Source organism: Eleutherodactylus coqui, chromosome 6, assembly GCF_035609145.1.
Source record: "Eleutherodactylus coqui strain aEleCoq1 chromosome 6, aEleCoq1.hap1, whole genome shotgun sequence".
NCBI classification, from domain to species: Eukaryota; Metazoa; Chordata; class Amphibia; order Anura; family Eleutherodactylidae; genus Eleutherodactylus; species Eleutherodactylus coqui.
The window spans coordinates 157,323,732-157,344,169 of NC_089842.1; the positions used below are offsets into that span (position 1 = coordinate 157,323,732).

The 20,438-nt window shown below is 42.2% G+C and overlaps 1 long non-coding RNA gene across 1 annotated transcript in view; it reads right to left on the minus strand.

Annotated features, from left to right (window-relative positions):
* Positions 1–359: 359 nt before the first annotated feature.
* The window catches only part of LOC136631530 (uncharacterized), a 30,457-nt gene continuing 10,378 nt past the window's right edge, over positions 360–20,438 (minus strand). Inside the window, exons 3-4 of the long non-coding RNA XR_010793047.1 lie at positions 7,320–7,444; positions 360–516 (exon numbers count right to left, since the gene is read on the minus strand). This is a non-coding gene — a long non-coding RNA (uncharacterized lncRNA). The remainder of the gene's footprint in view (positions 517–7,319; positions 7,445–20,438) is intronic.

Genomic DNA, 20,438 nt, shown 5'->3' on the forward strand with positions numbered 1-20,438 from the left:
ATTTAGGGTATTCTGATTTTCTTGTTTTTCTTTATAATTCTTTGCAGTTTCCAAGAACTCTGTTTGCTATCAATGCATGGGAATCTTCTGGGAGTATATGAATTGATCCTGATCGTGTATGATCACTTTGAATCGATAAGCACCCAGTAGAGAGACCCTTCCCAATGTAGTAGTGTCCAGTGATGGAGCTACACTTTCCCCTGGGATAGAAATTTAGTTTGCTGCCTTAGACCTGTGTTCAAATACTCCGGCCAAGGTAGTGTGTGTCATTGGTGCTACTTCAGGCACCCAGTGCCATTACCCAACAGCCCCGGCCCTAGCTACAACTAAAGGCACATACCTATACCACAAATGCGTCAGTAGGTCATGTTGTGGTTGCGAATGGATATTTTTAATGTAGATTAATAAAGTTTAGGATTTTAACTTTCCAAACTTGAAGACAGCCGGCTTTTTCTACGGCACATTCCACCCCTAGCTACACCTCTTGTAGAGTCCATCATACGAGTTCTGTTAAACCTGGAAACAAGAATAGAAGAAAGCCAAGGTGGTAAAATTGTGTCATTGGCCTTCTTCACATCCAATTGTAGCACTGCCCCCTACTAGGCTTCAATGTAGATGCATGGACTACCTCTTTATCAGAAACCCCTCTAAAAACTATATAAAAACTGATACTATGTTCCGTTTAGCAGCAATGCGTTAATGGGTTGAAATTTACAGATCCTAATCCAGGCCTTAGAAACCGTAAACATTCAAAAATCTGTAATTATGTGGTGCACACCTCATTAAAAAGTACCATAATTGTTGAAATATTTTATTGAAGTCCTTTTTATTTCCTTTACTTTTTTTCTATATTTTTATTTGCGACAGGTTTACTAGATGATAAAACTTGTCTTGTGGTTTTGCAGAGAGCTGCCAAACAGCTTGAAGCGAAGAACAGTGGGCGGGGTCAGCCGTGGACATGAAATACAGTGAAAGCATTCTTTACTGAAACCTCATTCTGAAGGCTTAAGTCAGGCTTCCTGCCAAAGCACTCCAGGCCAAGACAAATAGCCAATGTGGGTGTTTTATGCACAAATATGATTGAGGTTTTAGTTGAGCAGGATAGATATCTCTTGTGTTATCCTGTAGCTTAAAGCCTATTGCAGCTTTCAGGTACTAGCCGGGGCCAATGCTAGGTGTAATAAAAAAAAAAATCATGGTGGCCTAATGGGCTACCACTAACATTTTGGAAATGTAACGATACCAAGATACAACCGCTCATTACGGGGTCAATACATCAGTGGGTGAGTATATATGTTTGGAAGTGGTTATGTGGTTTAACATTGAAACTTTCGAAATCCTTCCACGAGGAGAACTCTTTAAGTAAACCACCAAGTAACCCTTACATTCGAAATAATTGGCTGTTTGCAGAGTAAATTGGTTACGTAAAGTCAGGGAGGTTGTTACAGTACATTACATAAATAGGTAAAAAATGTAAGTTTTATTTATTCTTTAATGTTTGACCTGCCAAACCTATTACTCGTAATTCTTACTTTGATTAATTTGTCTTAAAATATAGCTATAACACATTAATTACTCAGTTGATTACATGTCGGGAACACTTCCATCAAGGCTTTTATTCAAAATTAGTTTTCTTATATTGTTACTAATTATGAAAATATAGAAGGTATAGATTTTTTTCCCCCTTACCTATCCTACTGGGCAAATGGGCCTTAGCCCCTCCTGGTGCTATTTTGCCCTTTTCTCCCCTTTCTCAAAATAACTCCTCACTTATTTTATACCAAAAGATGTAGAAATGTCACAGACTGGAGCCACCATAGCTGCTTTTAGGTTCCATAGGTTTTATTTGTAGTTTGTAAAGATGGAGACACATAGATCTGCATAGGAACTGTATAGACAAATGGAAGAATATTTTTGCCAAATGACTTTATGAAAAAATTGGTTGCAAAGGTACATGAACATCAGAGGTACTTATGGACATATTAAAGGGGTTGTCCCGCGACAGCAAGTGGGGTTATACACTTCTGTATGGCCATATTAATGCACTTTGTAATATACATTGTGCATTAAATATTGGCCATACAGAAGTTATACACTTACCCCCCTCCGGTGCTGGCGTCCCCGTCTCCATGGCGACGATCAAACCTCTTCTCTGGTTGCACGAACAGTCGGGCTTGCGCAGGGAGGAATCCTCTGCTGGATGTGTCCGGGCTCACAAGCTGCGTCCTGGTTCCTCCCTCTTCTCCGCGTCATCGTAGCTCCGCCTCCATGACGTGGTGCCGATCAGCCAATGAGGTGGCTGTAATCGGCAGTGGAACGCAGACTGGAGAAGAACATCCACGGTGCACCATGGGAGAAGACCAGTGGCGCCATCTTTGAAAGAAGAATCTTCAAAGCTGCAGATCGGGGATCCAGGTAAGCGAATTTTTTTTTTTTTAAATAACAAATGGATGTAATTTAACTGTCTGCTAAGGTGGGGTCTGCGGGAAAAAAAATTTTAGGTTTCGGCGCGGGACAACCCCTTTAAGTACTGTATATACTCGAGTATAAGCCAAGTTTTTCAGCACATGTTTTTGTGCTGAAAAAGCCCCCTCGGCTTATACTCAAGTCAGGATTAAAAAAAAAACTCCATACTCACCTCCAAGCCGGCGTCTGTGTCCCCGGCGGTGGTGTGGCAAGCTGCTTTAAAATTCTCCCCGCTGTCATCTCTCTGCTCGGCTTTCAAATCCCCCGCCATCAGCGCTGTGAAATGAAGCGCTGTGATTGGATCGAGCGCCGACCAATCACAGCCTATCACAGCACTGATGGGGGGAAAGACAGAGCAGAGAAGAGAGCGAGGAGGTTTATAGCTACTTGCCGCACCGCCGCCGGGGACACAGACGCCATCTGGGAGGTGAGTATGGAGGTTTTTACCTAGTATATACTCGAGTATAGCTTGGCTTATACTCGAGTCAATAAGTTTTACCAGTTTTTTGTGGTAAAACGTATTGACTCGGCTTATACTCAGGTCGGGTAATACTAGAGTATATATGGTAGTTACTGGTTCAGTTTTATCCACACACACTCCCTATAAGGCTAATTCTACATGGGCGATCGTGATTTTGCCAGTAGAAAATTTTTATCTTTATTTATTGGGATTTGTGAGCCTCAGTGATGCTTTTTGTGGAAAATAATCTTGCATCACATCGCTGTTGCCCGTGATTAGATTGCGCAATTTTTTATTGTGCAAGTCAATGGGACTTCGTAATGTTAAAAGCGCATCGCAGCGTTGCGATAAAAAGAAGCCTCAATAGGAATACGTGGGAGATAAGAAATAACACATCGCAGAAAGATAGAGCATATCACGATTTTTTTATCCTCTCAACATCGCATCAGTAAAAACATCGCAGATGGGAATGAAACCATTGTAAATCATTGGTCCCATATTCTACTTTTTTACTATTGCAGCAGGTGAAAATTGTGTGACTTTCTCGCCCATGTGAAACCCCCCTAATTGTTACTTCCATTCAGTTTCTCATGGCAGTACTAACCTTGGTAATAGGTGGCAGTGTTAGAGATGAGCGAGCGTACTCGCTAAGGCAAACAACTCGAGCGAGTAGTGCCTTATGCGAGTACCTGCCCGCTTGTCTCAAAAGATTCGGGTGCCGGTGGGGAGCGGCGGGGGAGAGCAAGGAGGAATGGGGGGGAGATCTCTTTCTACTCTCTCTCCCCCGCTCCCCCCTGCTCACTCCTGCAACTCACCGCTTTCCCCCGCCGGCACCCGAATCTTTTGAGACGAGCGGGCAGGTACTCGCATAAGGCACTACTCGCTCGAGTAATTTGCCTTAGCGAGTACGCTCGCTTATCTATAGTGGCAGTACTTAGCCATATTTTCCTAAGGCCCAATCTTGAAATAAAGAGACAAAGTATCACTGCCAATGCTAAACAAATTCTTGAGCAATTTCAATACCAAGGTTGCTCCTAAGGCCTACAGGATTTTACTAGTGAAGATACATGGATGGCCCAAGTCTGCTAGAGATTTTTTGGCTGCTGTCCACTGGAGGTCCTGCACTCATGCAGAGGTTCTGAGGTCCTTAATCGGGCATATGGACTGCGGTTATCCGAATGGGCAACTCCTTTAGCTCATAAGGGTATTCTGTTTTACTTATTTTTCATAGTTTTTAAGATCTCTGTCAATGAAACTAAACCCTCTATTTTCTTCAGGGGGATACGATGGCCTTAAAATGGGAAAGCACTCAGTAGAAAGTGCCTTTGCCTATTGCGCCATTACCATTCTTGGTGGTGGGGCAATAGACAAACTGAGCCAATTGATAAGACATAAGTAGCTTACGTAAAACGAACTCTGTCATGATATTCAAAAATAGAGACTCCAGGTCTCCAATAGAAGCGAATAACAAAAAATGATGCAACCCTACTCACTCGTGTTGGGTATAATTCCACTGTTGCAATCACATGTCTGAAGACTTCAACAACAGACCGATAACCAATTGTTGCCTAGCTGACTATACCCTAAATTTTTGTCAATTTTTTGTAATCTTGAACATAATCCTTCAGCACAATCTACAAATGATATACTAAGTGTCTTTATGGAGAAGAAAAATCTTTAATCTTAGTATCCCTGTAATTTTCTTCATTTTTTCCTCCCCAGACTCTTACAAGAAGCCTCCAAACTGTGGAGATTTACATTTTGTGCAATTGTTATTCAGCTTCTGAAGCCAAGCGAGAAGATGGCTTCGCTGTGGTACAAATACACTGCCTTGATCATGGACAAGGAAATGCAGAGGGAGGAAAAAACAAATTCCATCAAATTTAAGACATAAATATGATGATGTCCTAAAATTAAATTGGTGAGCGGAGAGCGAGTCGCTGAAAGCTTTTTATTCTTTTGAACTATTATAAACGTAATATTATTCTCCGGGAATTTTCTGAACCTTGCGATGGATCAAAGAGTTTTTTTTTTCCGTGGCTGCAGTCAATACTATTTCGTTCTAAAATAGGTGCATATGAATGCGCTGGGCATAGAGCTTGTATTTGCTGTAACAAACGTTCTCTCGGAATATAATGCTACATTTATATTATTACGTATGTAGTTGTATTTTGCATACTGTTTGACTGTTTATGCTTTTTTGTGAAGAGCAAGCCATGAAATTTTTTATCATAACAAAAATCAGGTTTACTGGGCTTAGGGAAAAGCAGCAAGCAGTGTGATCCAGAGGAAGAGTTTTATTGTAGTACTCAACAGCCGGGTCAAGACAAGAGAAGCAAAAGATCAGGAACAGCAGTGACTGTAAGGAGTCCGAAAATTGCTGGGTGTAAACAACCTGAAGATTTTTGCTTGTGTGGTAGATAGGAATGTGTTTATAGAGATGAGAATAGTTGACAGTAAGGTGTCTTTCACATGGACGACAGCGATATTGCCGCGAGAAAATCGCAGCAATATCGCAGCTGTGTTCTGTGCAATATCGCTGCATGCCGATATCACAATTTTGTGGAGTTGTTGGACAGTATTTCGGGGGCACTTGAAATATAAGCCCTACCCCCAAAATAAGCCCTAGCTACCTTAGAAACCCTAAATAATACATTTCCTAACAGGCACTGTTTGCTCCACCGCACTTCTCCTCCGGCAGTTCTGCGGCACTTGTTTATAATCTTCAGCCACCGCTTCCTGGTCAGAGAGTTGAAAAATCCCACCTCCAGGAAGCGCTGGCTCTGATTGGTTCTTGAGTGCCGTGGCTCAGCCAGTCACTGCAGTGCTCCATGAACCAATCACTGCCATTCAATACGATAGCTCTGATTGGTACATCGAGCACTGCACTGATTGGCTAAGCCACGGCACTCAAAAACCAATCAGAGGCAGTGGTTCTTGGAGGTGGGATTTTTGAACCCCCTGACCAGGAAATGGTGGCTGAAGACTACAAACAAGTGCTGCGGAACTGCCGGAGGGAAAGTGCAGCAGAGCAGGTAGCGCCTGTCATATAATGCAGCTAGGGCTTATTTTAGGGACCAACACTAGGACTTCCTACTGTAAAAGTTGCATCGCACCACACAAAAACTGTGATTTTGTGCAAAGCAATGCAAAACAAAGGAAGGTTCCATAGGGAAACATGGGCTACAAAACATCGCAAATCGCCTCTGTATAGAGCATGCCATGATTTTTCTTTCTTGCAATGTAGCAGCCTACAAAACATTTGGAAAGCATGGGCTTCACATACATGCGATTTGTAGCACTGTTGCATCGCGAGAAAATCGTGCGATTTTGTTACCCATGTGAAAGCGACCTAAAGGAAAGGACGTTATGATCAGAGAGTGGAAGAGAGGAGTTTGCCAAGTCAGAAACAGAAAAAAGACAGAGGAAAATCAAACGTATCGCCATCTTTGTGTGGTGTGTCAGTTGTAAGAAGCCTATGGAGGAAGTTAGCGATGGGGAGGTTGGGTCATCAATAGAGATGAGAATTGGAATTTTACAGGATAAGAAGTGTGGGACCCAAGTGGTAAAAATTATCTGGACACAGGCTAGGAGTAACCAGAGGTTGGTGGATGACCACCTCTCGCATGGAGGGTGGACAAAAGAGTCTAAGAGTGTGAACCTCAAAAGAGGGGAATCTGAGCGAGGGCAACGCGAGGAACAGTGGAGTTCCTAGGTGAAGGAAGACTTAGTAGAGAAGGTGGTCTTCATGGGCATTATGTACTGCTTGATGAGCCCTTTATTTTACAAATCTATGGAGTTCCTTGCTCATGAAGGGCATCAGAAGACACATACAAACCCCTCAGCTCAGAGTTACAGGAAACTCCAAGTAGCACAGATGGTCATCATGAGCATTATGTACAGCAGAGAACCCTTGATGGTGTTCTGAGCTCATGGAGGACATCAGAAGACATGAGCAATAAGATTGGCCAACAAAGCACCTTTGGATAACTTTAGATTCATCTGTAAGTCAATCTTCATGCCCAAAAATACCACGCTCATCTCAAAATTTGTTGCAAAATTTAATAGGACCAGAACAATTACAGAGAGAACGGCTGCCGCTAAGCAATACTGAAAAACCACCCAGCCATATCAATCACAGCAATACTGTTTGCTTTGTGAGGGTTTTTGAGAACAACAAAGTTTTCTTTTTTTCTGTTTAGACTTAATCTGTGAAAGCCAAGGAAGGCTTGAGGGGGATTTTCTAGTCCTTTGTTTTTGCTGCTTACTTGTCTTTTATTTTTAAATTCTTACCACTGTTTCTCCAAGGTATCAATAGAATTGATCTACATCGATGTACACAGCACTTCCTGAAATCTAATATTCCCTTTGCAAAACTTTAAGGGAACCTCACCTGTAATGTTACAACATCAGCCGGAGGACACGAGTGAGTCTCATGGGCTACCGGAGCACTTTCCAGATCCTTATTAAAAATTTGCTTTATGTATATACTTCCCTTGAGTGTAGGAAAAGCAATAGCTGAAAAAAAAATCACAGAAAAAGAACAATGTTAAGTTTACAAATATATTGTATTGACGAGCTATGTGTTGTTAGGGTACACCTAGCTGTAGGAGCTCAATATTAAAAAGGAAGAAGTTGGTTGGTATTACAGCTGTTGTATACTGGAGGGGATAGGACTTTCATTTCGGAGGTGCACTTTAGTGTTGAACATCTGCAGTTCCGAAGCCACATCACGACCATTTCTTACCTGAAATGCTACATTATTAGGGATTTGAATTCATCCCAGTTACTTCTTTTCCAAACAATGGTAGCTCCATTGTTTGGACAAAATTGAAGTACATGTGTTATTACATTGTAAAAACTATTTGGGATTTTTTGGAGCGTGATTATATGAAATTTTGTAGGATATTGTGTAAGGCAGTTTAGGAGCTCCCTGTTCCCTCCACCCAAAAGACATGAGGTGGCTGCCTTGTGCACAGACACTTGGAGGGAAGCCCCACCTCCCCACAGCACATTTCTGTCCAAGAGCCTAATAAGAAATGATGCTGAACTCCTAGTTACCCAACTAGCGTGTCACCAGTGTCATCACCACTCTTTATGGGTTGTGTCGGATATTGCTACTCAGCCTCATTCAAGCAATCTTTGTTTGTTGTCAGAGGATTGGAATATTTTAGTTATATCCATTGTCTGCAAATAGTGGCCGCAAAGACATGCTTATATGGTGGCCACTAAGGGACATTAGACTAGGCCTCTGTGTTTTTTCAGGGAAGGGAATAGCCGAGGCTTAACTATCTATTAACAGATGGGCTCCTGTTCTAATGAACCGGAGCAGAGAAACCTCCAATCCTGCTATATAACTCCTTAAATCCCATGGTCAATAGTGACTCCAAAATGTAAGTGATTGACAGAGGGAGGGAATTCTTTTGGTTAAACTTTGGCCCCTTGCGATGCGATCACAGAGTGCAAGGGGGTTACCATGGCAACCAGAGGCTTGACGAAAGTATCTGGATCTGCATTATAACTCAGCCCATTAGACCCTGCCTCCAGCAAAGTCTACTAGGCTGCTGTTGTAGGCATACTACAGTGCACTATGCAAGTAGCGCAGTGTAGTATGCCAGCAATCAAATGATTATATCAAGACCTCTTGAGAGACTACAAAATTGTAGGGAAAAAAGTTAACGTTTAATTTAAGAAAATACAGAGTAACAAAAAAATAAAATTTTCCCACAAAACGCCTTTTTTTAATTGAAAAAAATAACAATAATTAAAAATAGACTGTAAACGGAAAAAAAAAAGAGAAAGAAACTCCCTGGGCTCAGAGTGTCCCAATGAGGCTTACATTACCAGGAGACAGTCATATATAAGTCAAACAGATTGTACGTATTGGAGGATTGTAGACACAATGAAAAAATGGTCAGAGAGATGCATAGATAAATACAAATGTATTTAGTGAAGGACAACGTAAAGTGCAACGCGTTTCGGAACTGACACGCTCCTTTTTCAAGCACATGACTACAGAGGAGTGAAACAAAGAATTGTGCATACATGAACAAATGAAAAGAGGAGGGAAGCTTTGTAACATTGACTGGGAATTGTAAGCCAAAGCCAGAAACCTGCTGCACACTGATGAGGGGCAATCATCCCATAACCGTTGTCTGTGCATGGTTATCTTTTACTTTTGGAGAAGATTCAGCTTTAGCTCACAATTTCCAGTCATTGTTACAAGGCTTTTTAAAAAGTCTAACATTGACTTGCAGGAATGCTACCTTCCAACAGGTGGTTCTGTAGATGTATTGTTCCATCTTCCCATTCACAAAGAGGATAGTCTAGGCTGGATAGAGAACAAACCATAATGTTCCTATTTACTGACAGTAAATGGTGAGATACACAAAGTACAATAGAAAGTAGCATAACTTTTAAAGGGGTTGTCCCATCTCGGACTTCACCCCCAAAGTTATGGCATCGATGGCCATGTATGTGCACTTCCATTCACTTCAAAGGGAAATAGTTGAGTGCTTGAATTTGGCAATCTCCGGTGGTTCTATTAAAGAGATTGGAGTGAAGGCGTACATGTGCAACCACAGCTGCCAAAATTTGGAATGTGCTGCTGAAACAGGTTCCATAGGTTTAGAGGATCTGTCCAGTTTGGAAGGAAAACGGCTAAGTGAGACATGACATACTTCCAGCATTCAGGGTTATCAGACGGGTGGGCTGTCACTTGCCTATAATACAGTCTGTCATTGGGTTACCGGAGAACGAGATAGCATACTGATGACAAGGCATAACAGAACCATACTTCAATGCTTGAACAAAACTTAATTTCTTATTCATGCCCAACTGGAAACGGGCAGTGCAGGTGGCAGATGTACAGAGACTAGCTTTTCCCTCTATTGGACCTTGTTATTATACACCGCAGCTATTCGTTTGTCCATCACTTCAACCAGTAGATCGGTTATCTCCTTGGAGAACTTTCATAGTGTTTGCGTGAACCTTACTTTGCCAATGCATATGGTGCCTTCTTCATCCTTACTCAGCCTCCATCCTTTACCAGTTGCATCACACACTGAAATGAATACTCGGCGCAGAAAAGCAAAACTCTCCTACTTATCATTTCGGAGCAGTCTATGTACATGTCCCTTATGACTTGTCTATTCTCGCACTCTGTAACCCACCACCAGTCCTACTTAAAGAAATATATCACTATTTTACTTTACGGCAATAACCAAAAATAAAGGAAATAACACAATAATGAACAAGGCTAGTTTACCCCTCTTATACTAGGGCTGAAATCCCGGGTTCCTACAATTCAGACCCCTACCAATTAGCAAGTTACCCTTTATGCTAACTTACTGAGATGGTAACACCCTGAAAGTATACAATAATGAAAGCTTTATTTTGATAAAACGTGATGATAATCTCGGTAACCTTAGCGGTGGTCATAGATCTACAACCACATACTGGTCCTTCGTTTCCCAATTTCTGTTACAGGCTATAAAGCGTTCTGGATGAGAAATGAGAAAAAATCCCCCATGACTTTTATATTTTCATCTACATAGCAGAATTTCCTACGGTTCATATAGTAATTCACACATGATCACAGTGCACAGTAAAAATATCTTGTAATATTCCCGGTGACTCCTGAATGTTGCTTGAAAAGCTCAGCTGGTAATATAAATGGTTGTAATTGTCAATGCATTGTCAATCCAGAAGAGTGCAAATTTAATTAAGAATGCCAAAGGCCTTCATTTGGGGCCAGGTAGCTGAGCTGTAAGCTTTTTGATCTCAACCTCTCCCTGTAGTAACGTCCACACTGGCACAAAGGCTTCAGGGCAGGAGAACAAAGGGAATTTTATGTGTCTGAATTCAGATTCTTTCCCTTTGAAATGAAGCGTCCAGAATGGGCAATAAAACTGTGAAAATGGATTTCTGGCCGCATTTGATGTTAAGCCTTTAGTGTCAAGAGCCAGATTTTTTTTTTTACTTTTTTTCTTTCAATGGTCTTGAGGGGGATTTGTCCTATAAATTATTTCTTACAGTTTGTGTTCTTACTGTCCCACCCAGTCTACGCGTCTGATCTGGGAGAGAGTAGAACAAGCGTCTGCTGCTCAAACATGCTCTCTTATTTTCTTTGAAACAAAACTTAGAAAATCGCAGCATTAAAGCATTCTGTAAAGATATTTTGTAACGTCTTTATCTGATCAGCGGCGAGAACGTGTTATTATAAAGTGTTATATATTATTTAAAGGGCCGGTGGAATATAACTTATTTCTGCAGGAAGACCCATATGCTATGGAAGGAAGGCCTCGGAGCAAAATGAAGATGGATCCTGTCCCCAATCTGAAATTGGGCTCATCCTTAGACTGCTAGAGGTAACTAACAAATACCCCAACTCTAAACTACTTGTTATACATGTCCTTAAAGGGGTTGTCTGGGAAAATAAACTTACCTGACTCCAGTTTGGGTCTAGCGGTACACCTCTAGTTCTGGCCTGACTCTGATAACAGGTTACATGATATAGCTCTTCCACCCCTCCCGAGGTCAGTGACGTACTTGTAGGGTGCTGGCTGCTTGGCTTATTTCGATAACAAAGCCTTTCTCTATGATGGCTGATGCAGAGAACAGGGCAGGCTTACTTGTTGAAATGAGCCAGTCAGCCAATCCCCTGCAAGTACGTCATCCACACCCGGAGGAAGGAGGAAAATATTTACCATATCACGTCTTCCGAAGTTGGAATCAGGATGAAATTGGAAGGGCCAGTAGGGTTATTTCCTTGGCAATGACTTTAAAGGGAGCCTTCCACTTTCATGGAAGTATTCATATTATAAAATTGGGGTGACATGCTGACAGAGTTATACTAGTGAGTGTAAATATATCTACTAAAGGGCCCCAAAAATACTGCATCAAATGATGGGACACGCAAAATAAAGAGCTTCCTCCTTCTGTTGAGCCATGTGGCATATCACATGATTGCACTCAAGTCTCACTATTAGGGATATTGTGACACATGGCATGACTCATCAGAAAAAAATGGAATCACATGATCAATCTCTGAACTACTGATTGGTTGAATGGGATCAAGTGATGCAGCATGTCAGTCCACAGAATCAGCATGGTTACATAGGGCTTCAGGTCAACCTACATCATCATCTAGCTTCACTTTTAGTGCATGTTCACATGGGATGGATTTGCTGTGGAAAATTCATGCAAATTTTCTACAGCAAATCCACAGGGGATTCCTCAGAGGAATTCCTACGTGCTCTATCACCTTTTTCGCTTGGCCTCGAGCGATGGCATCTCAACCCGTGTGACTGCTGAAGACAAGTTGGCTGCAGCGGTCACGTGTTTGTTCAACATGTCCTCACTGGAGGCCAGAATGCAGAGACTGGTGGGAACAAACAGGTGGATGTTGTTGTGATGGTGCGGTAGTAACACATAGCAGCGGAAACTGTTCACTGCAGCAAATAAATTTTTGCCTGAACAGCAAACACTTATTACATGATATTTATATGTAAACATTTATTTTATGATACAGTCTAAAACATTAAAGGCTGAAAGCAGACGTGAGCCTAAAGCCTGCTCTGGCCCTGTTTCATATACTGGGCTAATAGCCCCTAAAGGATTTATCTTTCTGTAGCCATAGCTCTTTTTACCCAACAACACCAACTCTAACTCGGTGGCAAGGTACCCACTTGGTAGGCCTTCTAGCACTCTCACCGGTCTCTCTCGTTTCTGGTCGCTTTTTTTCTCTATCTTGGTCTTTCTTTGTCACCGTTTTTGTTTCTGCAGAGGAGTCCAGATACATCTTAAGAGAACCCTGGTCAGCATACATATACTATTCGGGTCACTGAATATTTAATTTCTCACTTTTCTTGGATTGTGGAAGCTCTTCTCACCTCCTTCTCACTGTATAACACCCAGGGGCACCCTCTTGCTTGTCATATCTCACTTGTATCTGAGTTGCATCGGCAATGCAGAACTTTACAAGACACTTCAGTTCTGTGTCTATTGTTCTGTCCCTGGTGTCCAGGTTGGTATACACACACTGGCTGTCACGACACTCTTTCTCTTTCCAAGGTGTCTGCCAACATACAAACACTGGTCATCAACATATCTCAGAGGCTCGCATTTGGTAAGACACAGGAGCATTCACTATCTTACTGCTCACCGAGACTCACTGCTTCGTGTCACTTGTCTTCATTGCAGACCTTTACCAAACCCACTGCCTCTTGGTGACTAGGGAACAGCAGGGAGGGAGTCCCAAGTACCACATGCATCATCTTCAGTCACTGCTGGCCCCTTGACACTCCCCAGCATGGAAATATGACTTAGACCTCTCTCCTGTGTTGCAGCCGACCTCCGCTACTTCAACTCTGCTTTTTTTTAGTGCTGTATCTCAACTAAAATAAAAAGGCACTGTCAAGTGTTTTTATGCTATCTCTGACATGTCACAAGAAGGGCGGATCTTAGCCCCTTCTACTCTCCCTAATATGGGTCTTGTTCTTTTGGGCAGTGACAATCAAGCTGCTTCACCACTGCATTATAGTGAAGACGGGGCTTATTCAACTTGGGACATGGAGCTCCTCACAAGCTCTCTACCTGCCATGACTAGTGGGCGATAGAGAGCTTGTGAGGAGCTCTCTACCGCCCAGTAGTCATAGCAGGTAGAAAGCTTGTGAGGAGCTCCATGTGCCAAGTCCCGACAACCATCAAAGTGACAGCAGCCGCTGTCAGATTGGTGGACGAGCAAACGTGCTCCTCCACCTTCTTACAAAGAAATCAGATCTGAATCTGTATGGAATAAGGAGAAGATGGAGAAAGTGAGTAGAATGTTTTGGGTTTCTTAATTATTTTAGTTTCCTTTTTTTATTTCCTTACCTGCTTATATTGCTGCAGATTGGCAGGTAATCCTCTGTAAAATTTGCAACATTTTGGATCTGTTGTGGATTTTAACTTCAACATTGAACTTAATGGGGAAAATCTGTGACCAATCTGCAGCATAAATTGACATGCTGTGTATTTAAAATCTGCGTGACAGGTCAATTTATGGTGTAGATTTTTTTCTGCAGAGTGTGAATAAGATTTCTTGAAATCAACTTTGCTTGGACACTAATATGCCGCGTATTTTCCATATGCATGTCTGTGGCCAAATATCTTTGTAATATAGCTATATTTAATTTACTGTTGATAGATTGTTATTCATATTATGGGTCTCTGTTTAGTATTTGAGTTCATAATTAGATACAGTTGTAAATGAACTATGGTCTAATTAGCTTTATAAAATTAAAACAACAAAAAGGCCATAAAGATGTGTCCCACTGATGTTGGATTTTACATTAGCTGACTATAACGCCAAAGTCAGCGAATGTCAATCTGCTGTGTTATCTAGTTAAAGAGACTGCCTAGAAGCTAAGCATATGGACTCAAAGTAGCTGATATGCAGAGTCCGAGGATGTAAGTTTTAGACTTACCTTCCCCTCCATTCCCTTCGTATCAGTTGTCAAACCTGCCGCTGAATACTAGATGGTGTGCCGATGTAGTGTACCAGAAGCGTTCAGTGCTGGGTGTGACAGTTGACACTGGGGGAAACGGCAGGGAACGTAAGTATAAAACTTGCACCCCCGGACTCAGTGTGTCAGCTACTTAAAGCCCATAAGCTTAGCTTATAGGGCTCAAAGTAGCTGACAGATTCCCTTTAAATTAATCTCTGCTTCTTATAACATTAGCAGACAAAGTATACCATCATCGTAATGTATCTTCACTATGTTTACCTGGAAACCATCAACAAGATGACACTGACAGATCTTTGATTCTTATTATGTATCGCTACTTAGCATTCTTTGTGGAAAAAAACCAGAAAGCCAATACTAATCAAAGGTAAAGCTTCTCTTTATTGATTAATTCGGCTCTGCTACGTTTGTCCGTCAGGGCTTGGGAAATTAATAAACCAATTTGCATGTTTTTAGCTTAGGAAAGGAAACTAGAGAAGTCCATGAGTTAACCCAGAAGACAGATTCTATACTCTATAGTCCAAGTGCGCACTCCCATTGGCCGCCACAACTGGGTGTGTCGGCAAGATTATGGTCCCATTGGTGGTCACGGCTCCATATAAGGGAGCCAACATGATAAGACAATCCTACATAGCAGAGGCCTGATAAGGATACATTAGAGCAGGACCTATTGTAGGGTCATTTCCATTCCCCATGCACCCATATTCATAGTTAAAGCATAATATAGTATAACAGCCCTGGCTTCTCATTTTCTCAGCAAAGTGGATTGTGACACCAGGTGAAGAGAGTGACAGAAAAAAACATTTTTTTAACACTGAAGGTGTAGACTGTCCGGGATTATCAGAGGAGTCAGCTCCAGCCTTCTGATTATCTGTGATTTTTCCAATAGTTTGATTGACAGCACTAATCCACAATGGTGCCTCCTTGTCTACAGAGATTGCATTTATTAGAAGTCCCACGTTATTTGCAAGTTTATATATAGAGAACTTTGTAAACTTTCTAAAAACCCTTTATTATCCGTGGTATCAGTGTCTGAGCCTCCAACATGTCTGACCTTTGCTCAATAGCTAGAATTTTGTTTTTCATCTACACCCAAAATCAGTACTGTAATCATATACTTAAGAATATGTGGGCACTTATGCCACTTCTCCCCCAATATCTGGACCCCATACAGATAAATCCTTCAGCCCTTCTACACTGTCTATGCTTCCCGTTTGTACCCATTGTATACTTTTGGTGGGCATATCAAACACAGAGGCCCAAGTATCATGTGATCCGAGGAAAGGTGAAAAAACAATATTATGATAATTGAGGACTCTTTTGGCAGATCCATGGGAAAGGCAAATCTGAAGAGTAATCGGGCCACTCCTGATTCACTTAAAAAATGGGTTACACTTTCAAATAATGGAGCAGCTAGGTTTGTTCATTATTAAATTATGCAGGTCTTCTTGTGTAGTGATGAGTGGACATCAGATAAGAGCTTACAGTCAAGAGTCAGGGACAGATTGGGAACCCAAAGTGGCTCTAGAAAAAAATTATAAAGTAACCTCATCTTGTGGTGGTGTGAACACAAGTAGACAGGGGTCAGCAAACCAGCAGCCAAAGCTATATTGACATTATGGGGGAGAATCCTATGCACAGAAAACATACCTTATCAACATTGAGGCTAGGGATTGGCCACAGCGATCATGTGACACGATCATGCTACCCGAAAGTCAGTAGGGGACAGGAGCGGTGAAGACTGCAATGGCTGGGAGACACGTATAGGTCTTGTTTCTATTCTATTCAAAAGCCTATGCATCAGCCCAAGACCTGACCAGGCCATCACGTTTTCTCCAGGTGGATGCTATGGGCAATCCACCCCTGTCAAGGTTAGACCTTTTTGGGACTTTATTGATCACAGTCCTGGTGGTCTTCACAGCCGCATGAATCCAGCTCCGATAGGTCTGCACTAAACGGACAATCTTCAATTCAACAGTGATGCAGTAATTGAACCTAAAAGAATAATCTGGGAAAGGTGTAGGACAATTAAACAAGACCATGGTTACACTGTGACTGCCTAAGGGTGCCGCGGGGAGGAAGGAATCCTCTGCCACAGCTGTCACAGCTGTGGCAGAAGTCCGCAATGTACTCTCTATGTTTTCAATGGGGCTGGTGCTGCTGCCTCGGCCCCATTGAAAGCACTGAGCGATATCGCAGAGTTTTTTCTGCGCTGCGAGGCACTCGCTCTTGCATCGCAATAAAATATATCGCTAGTCGGTAGGCACCCTAATAAAGGGGTTGTCCAGGATTCAAAAAAACACAGCAGTAATATTAAGCAGTAGCTTCATATCTGTCCATGTCTGGCTCTGCACAGACTATTAAAAATATGTAGTAGTAATTTTTTTTATTTAAAGGAGAACTGCTCTTTAATTTTTCTGCCATGAAATTGGTATTTTGGGGATTTGCTGTAACTCATTTGTTGTCCAACTAGAAAATGGCCTCTGTTAAAGCAGTCCTGATTTCTAAGCAAATGGAGGCATCTCTGTTTATCCAGGTTACAGTTTAGATAATTAAACTTTAATCGTATTCTCTGCCAATATCCTCCAGCAGTGTAGGCTCAAGAAAAACACTGTTAACTTAAGCCTAGTGCCTAAGTCTCCCACTCCTCCTTTCCCTCCTCCTCAGATGACTAAATTTATTGCCAGCGTGTTAGGACACTGTGTTGGGAATGTCCCTGGAAGATGTTGTTGCCTGATTTGAACTCTCCATTTTGCTGTGGGCATTATCATTATATGTTATTTTAAAAAAAGGACAGGATGTACAGTGGCTCGTCGAGCAAAGCTATCAACTCGTGATGACTGGATCTCCACCAGCTTTAATAACAGATCCTTTGTGTCACTTCGTCTGCTTAAATCATGAGTCTATAACTTGGTATTGAAAAAGTTTTGCACCCGTACTATGGCCGCGGTCTTCCTAGGTTGTAATGATATAACGCGTAATATAATTTTTAGTGGTGCAGTAATCACGCCTTTAAGAGTTAAATCTTCACCTGTGCATGTCAAGGTGAAGCAGGAAGCTGGACACCAGCCAATTTCTTGCAAAGTACTACAGAATCAAGACTGAAAATATTGGCCGATGGCGAATTTCTTGCCTGTACTCAGTCCTGCCTTGTGTCATCCAGCAAACGAATATGCTGAGGAAAATGTAATAAATGCACATATTGTAATCCAAAGATACAATAATGCTGCATTATACTGTATACATACTATACCTATAGCATTCATTATTGCCTGTCAGTCATTATCAATGACCGATCCTGCCTGCGAAAAATCTAATTACCATGTAGCAGAGGTCTTCACTCCCGTTGTTGCTAAACTACAACTCCCAGCATACCCAGTTGCAAAACTACAACTCTCTGCACACCCTGAGAGTCTGTAGGGTTGTAGTTTTGCAGCAGCTGAAGATGCACAGGTTGGAGACCACCGCTATGTACTGTATTCCCCCTACAACTAGTGAGAAACTCTATTGTTAGTTACATCTGTTACATCAATGCATTCAGAGACATACTGAAGACTGGTAAAGCTGTCTGAACTGTAATGATGGTCACATTGGTCGTTACCAAGAATGTACATGCCATAGAGACCATGTGATTGTCATGAGGCCATTGGAGAAAGGGGGCTGTGTCCTGGTTGCTCTATTGAGCAGAACCCCTTCCCAGAAGAACTGCATTATTAGCAAGCAAGGAGATAGAGGGTTGACTCAAGGCTTAAAAGATGTTCACATCACAATAGAGCTTCCATCTAGAGGTTCCATCTTCGGTTAAGAGTAGGGATGAGCGAACGTGTCCGTTACGGACACATCTGCACCCGGACACCGGCTTTGCCGAACACTGCAGTGTTCGCGCGTAAGTGTCCGGGTGCCGCCGGGGGGCGGGGAGATGCGCGGCGGCGCGGGCGGCAGTAGCGGGGAACAGGGGGGAGCCCTCTCTCTCTCCCTCTCCCCCCCACTCCCCGCCGCACCCCCCCGCGCTGCCACGGCGGCCCCCGAACTTTTTCGCCCGAACACTGAAGTGTTCGCAAAGTTCGGTGTTCGGGCGAAAAAGGGGCGGAGCCGAACGTGTTCGCTCATCTCTAGTTAAGACCAAAATCCCCAAAACAGGATCAGGATGGAATCCCTGGATGGAAGCTCTCTTTTCTGTTCTCGAATGCTACTGAAAGTGAGATCAATAGGTCTTCATTTTGTCATGTTTTGGTTAGCTTCTGGCATTCTGTGCTGGAAAGAATAACATCGTTTACCAAAATGCTGGAAGTGAAGGGAAAACCTGGTGAGATGGAGCAATCTAGATGGAAACTCAAACATGGCGTGAACATATCCTTAGTATTAAAAACGGGTGGATTAGGGAAACAAACACCAGGCACTACTGTTACGGGTGACAAAACCAACCACCATAAGGAGGGCCCTCTGTCTTCCAAGTACAGTACACCACTCCGTGCCCCCCCCCACCCCCCACCCCCTTCCCAGCTTTTAGAAGAACAGACTCAGATATATACATTTTTGCAACATTTTATATAAAGTCATGACTAAGCATACAGCACTACCATATTTTATACTTTCTCACAAATTGTATCCGGGTTACTTGACTGCAATTATGTCTTTCATTCATTGAGCACAAATTAAAGGAACACCCAGAATTGTGTTTGGGGGCACGGTCTGGGGGGTCCACTATTGTTCCTGGCTTTTTATGACCACCTCAGCAGTTTGGATATTATGTTGCTGCAGCAGTTCAGAAAACCACAAGTCTTTATTATTTCATTTTTATTAGAATTTCAGGATTAAGAGGTTTTGCTTTTGGTGTTTATAATTGATTCCCCTTCCCCCTTCTCCAACTATAACTGCTGCGTACACCAGAACACAAGTCAAAAGGTTTCAGGCAGGATCATAAAATGAAGCATTTTGAGAGCAAATAAAGAGAACATTTTTGTGGCTTTGTGAGTTTTACTTTTTACTTATAGGGCATTGACCCCCAATCCACCAACATGGGGGTAACCAATAGACCTATAAGTAACTACATATAGATTGGAGACAGTATTAAGAGACAGTTATAATTAGTCGCTGCAAGCAACCGGAGTCTGAAATGAGTCTCCTGTCTCATCAATGGCTCATGCTTCATACTAAAGCTTTGCCTATTCCGACATGCACTAGCACAAACCAACCACAAGCTTTCTAGGAAGTCATTGCATGAAGAGTTGACTTAGTTTACTGCAAAGACAGAAAGATTACAAACTAAAGAAAAGAGAAAAACACATTTTACCAAACAAAATTATTCTAAAAGGCAGAGGCCTAACTTGAAGCTGCTGGGTCTTAATGCAAAATCTACAACAAGGCCTCCCAACTACAATACTTTAGTCATATTACTGGTCTCCTTAAATAGGGTAGAAAGACTTTAAGGACACCTAAAGCTCCTCGCCTGGGTGCAACTTCATCTTCTGCACCCATAGTTACACCACTGCCTAATGGAACCTACCCATTTTTGCTATTGAATAACCTGGTACCTCCTGAACCATTTTGATCTCTGATGGTCCAACATCCATACATTGTTTTATTGAGGATAGCTGATATAGTGTATAGTAGGTGCAGAGGTTGCAGTCACACAAGGGCCTTAGAGTCTAAGGGTAACCAAAAGGTTCTTAAGGCCCATTTACACACATCGATTGTCGCTCAAAAGATGTCTTCTCCAGATATGGAGAACAGAGCTGGATTGCTCTGTTCTTCATACCCAGCCAGTCATCAGTTGTATCCGCTGTGAATCCCTGATAAGGCTCATCATTGTCTGTCAGCATGCTGAAAGACAATGATGAGCGATGGCTTAATGCAAACTGCACGATGTAAGTGCAGTTACACGCAACGATTATCGCTCAAAAGACAGCTTTTAAGCTAATTTTGAGCGATAATCGTTGCGTCTAAATGGGCCTTTACTCTATTTGTAGAGACCAGTACTAAAAGTGATGCGTCATAATTGGGGG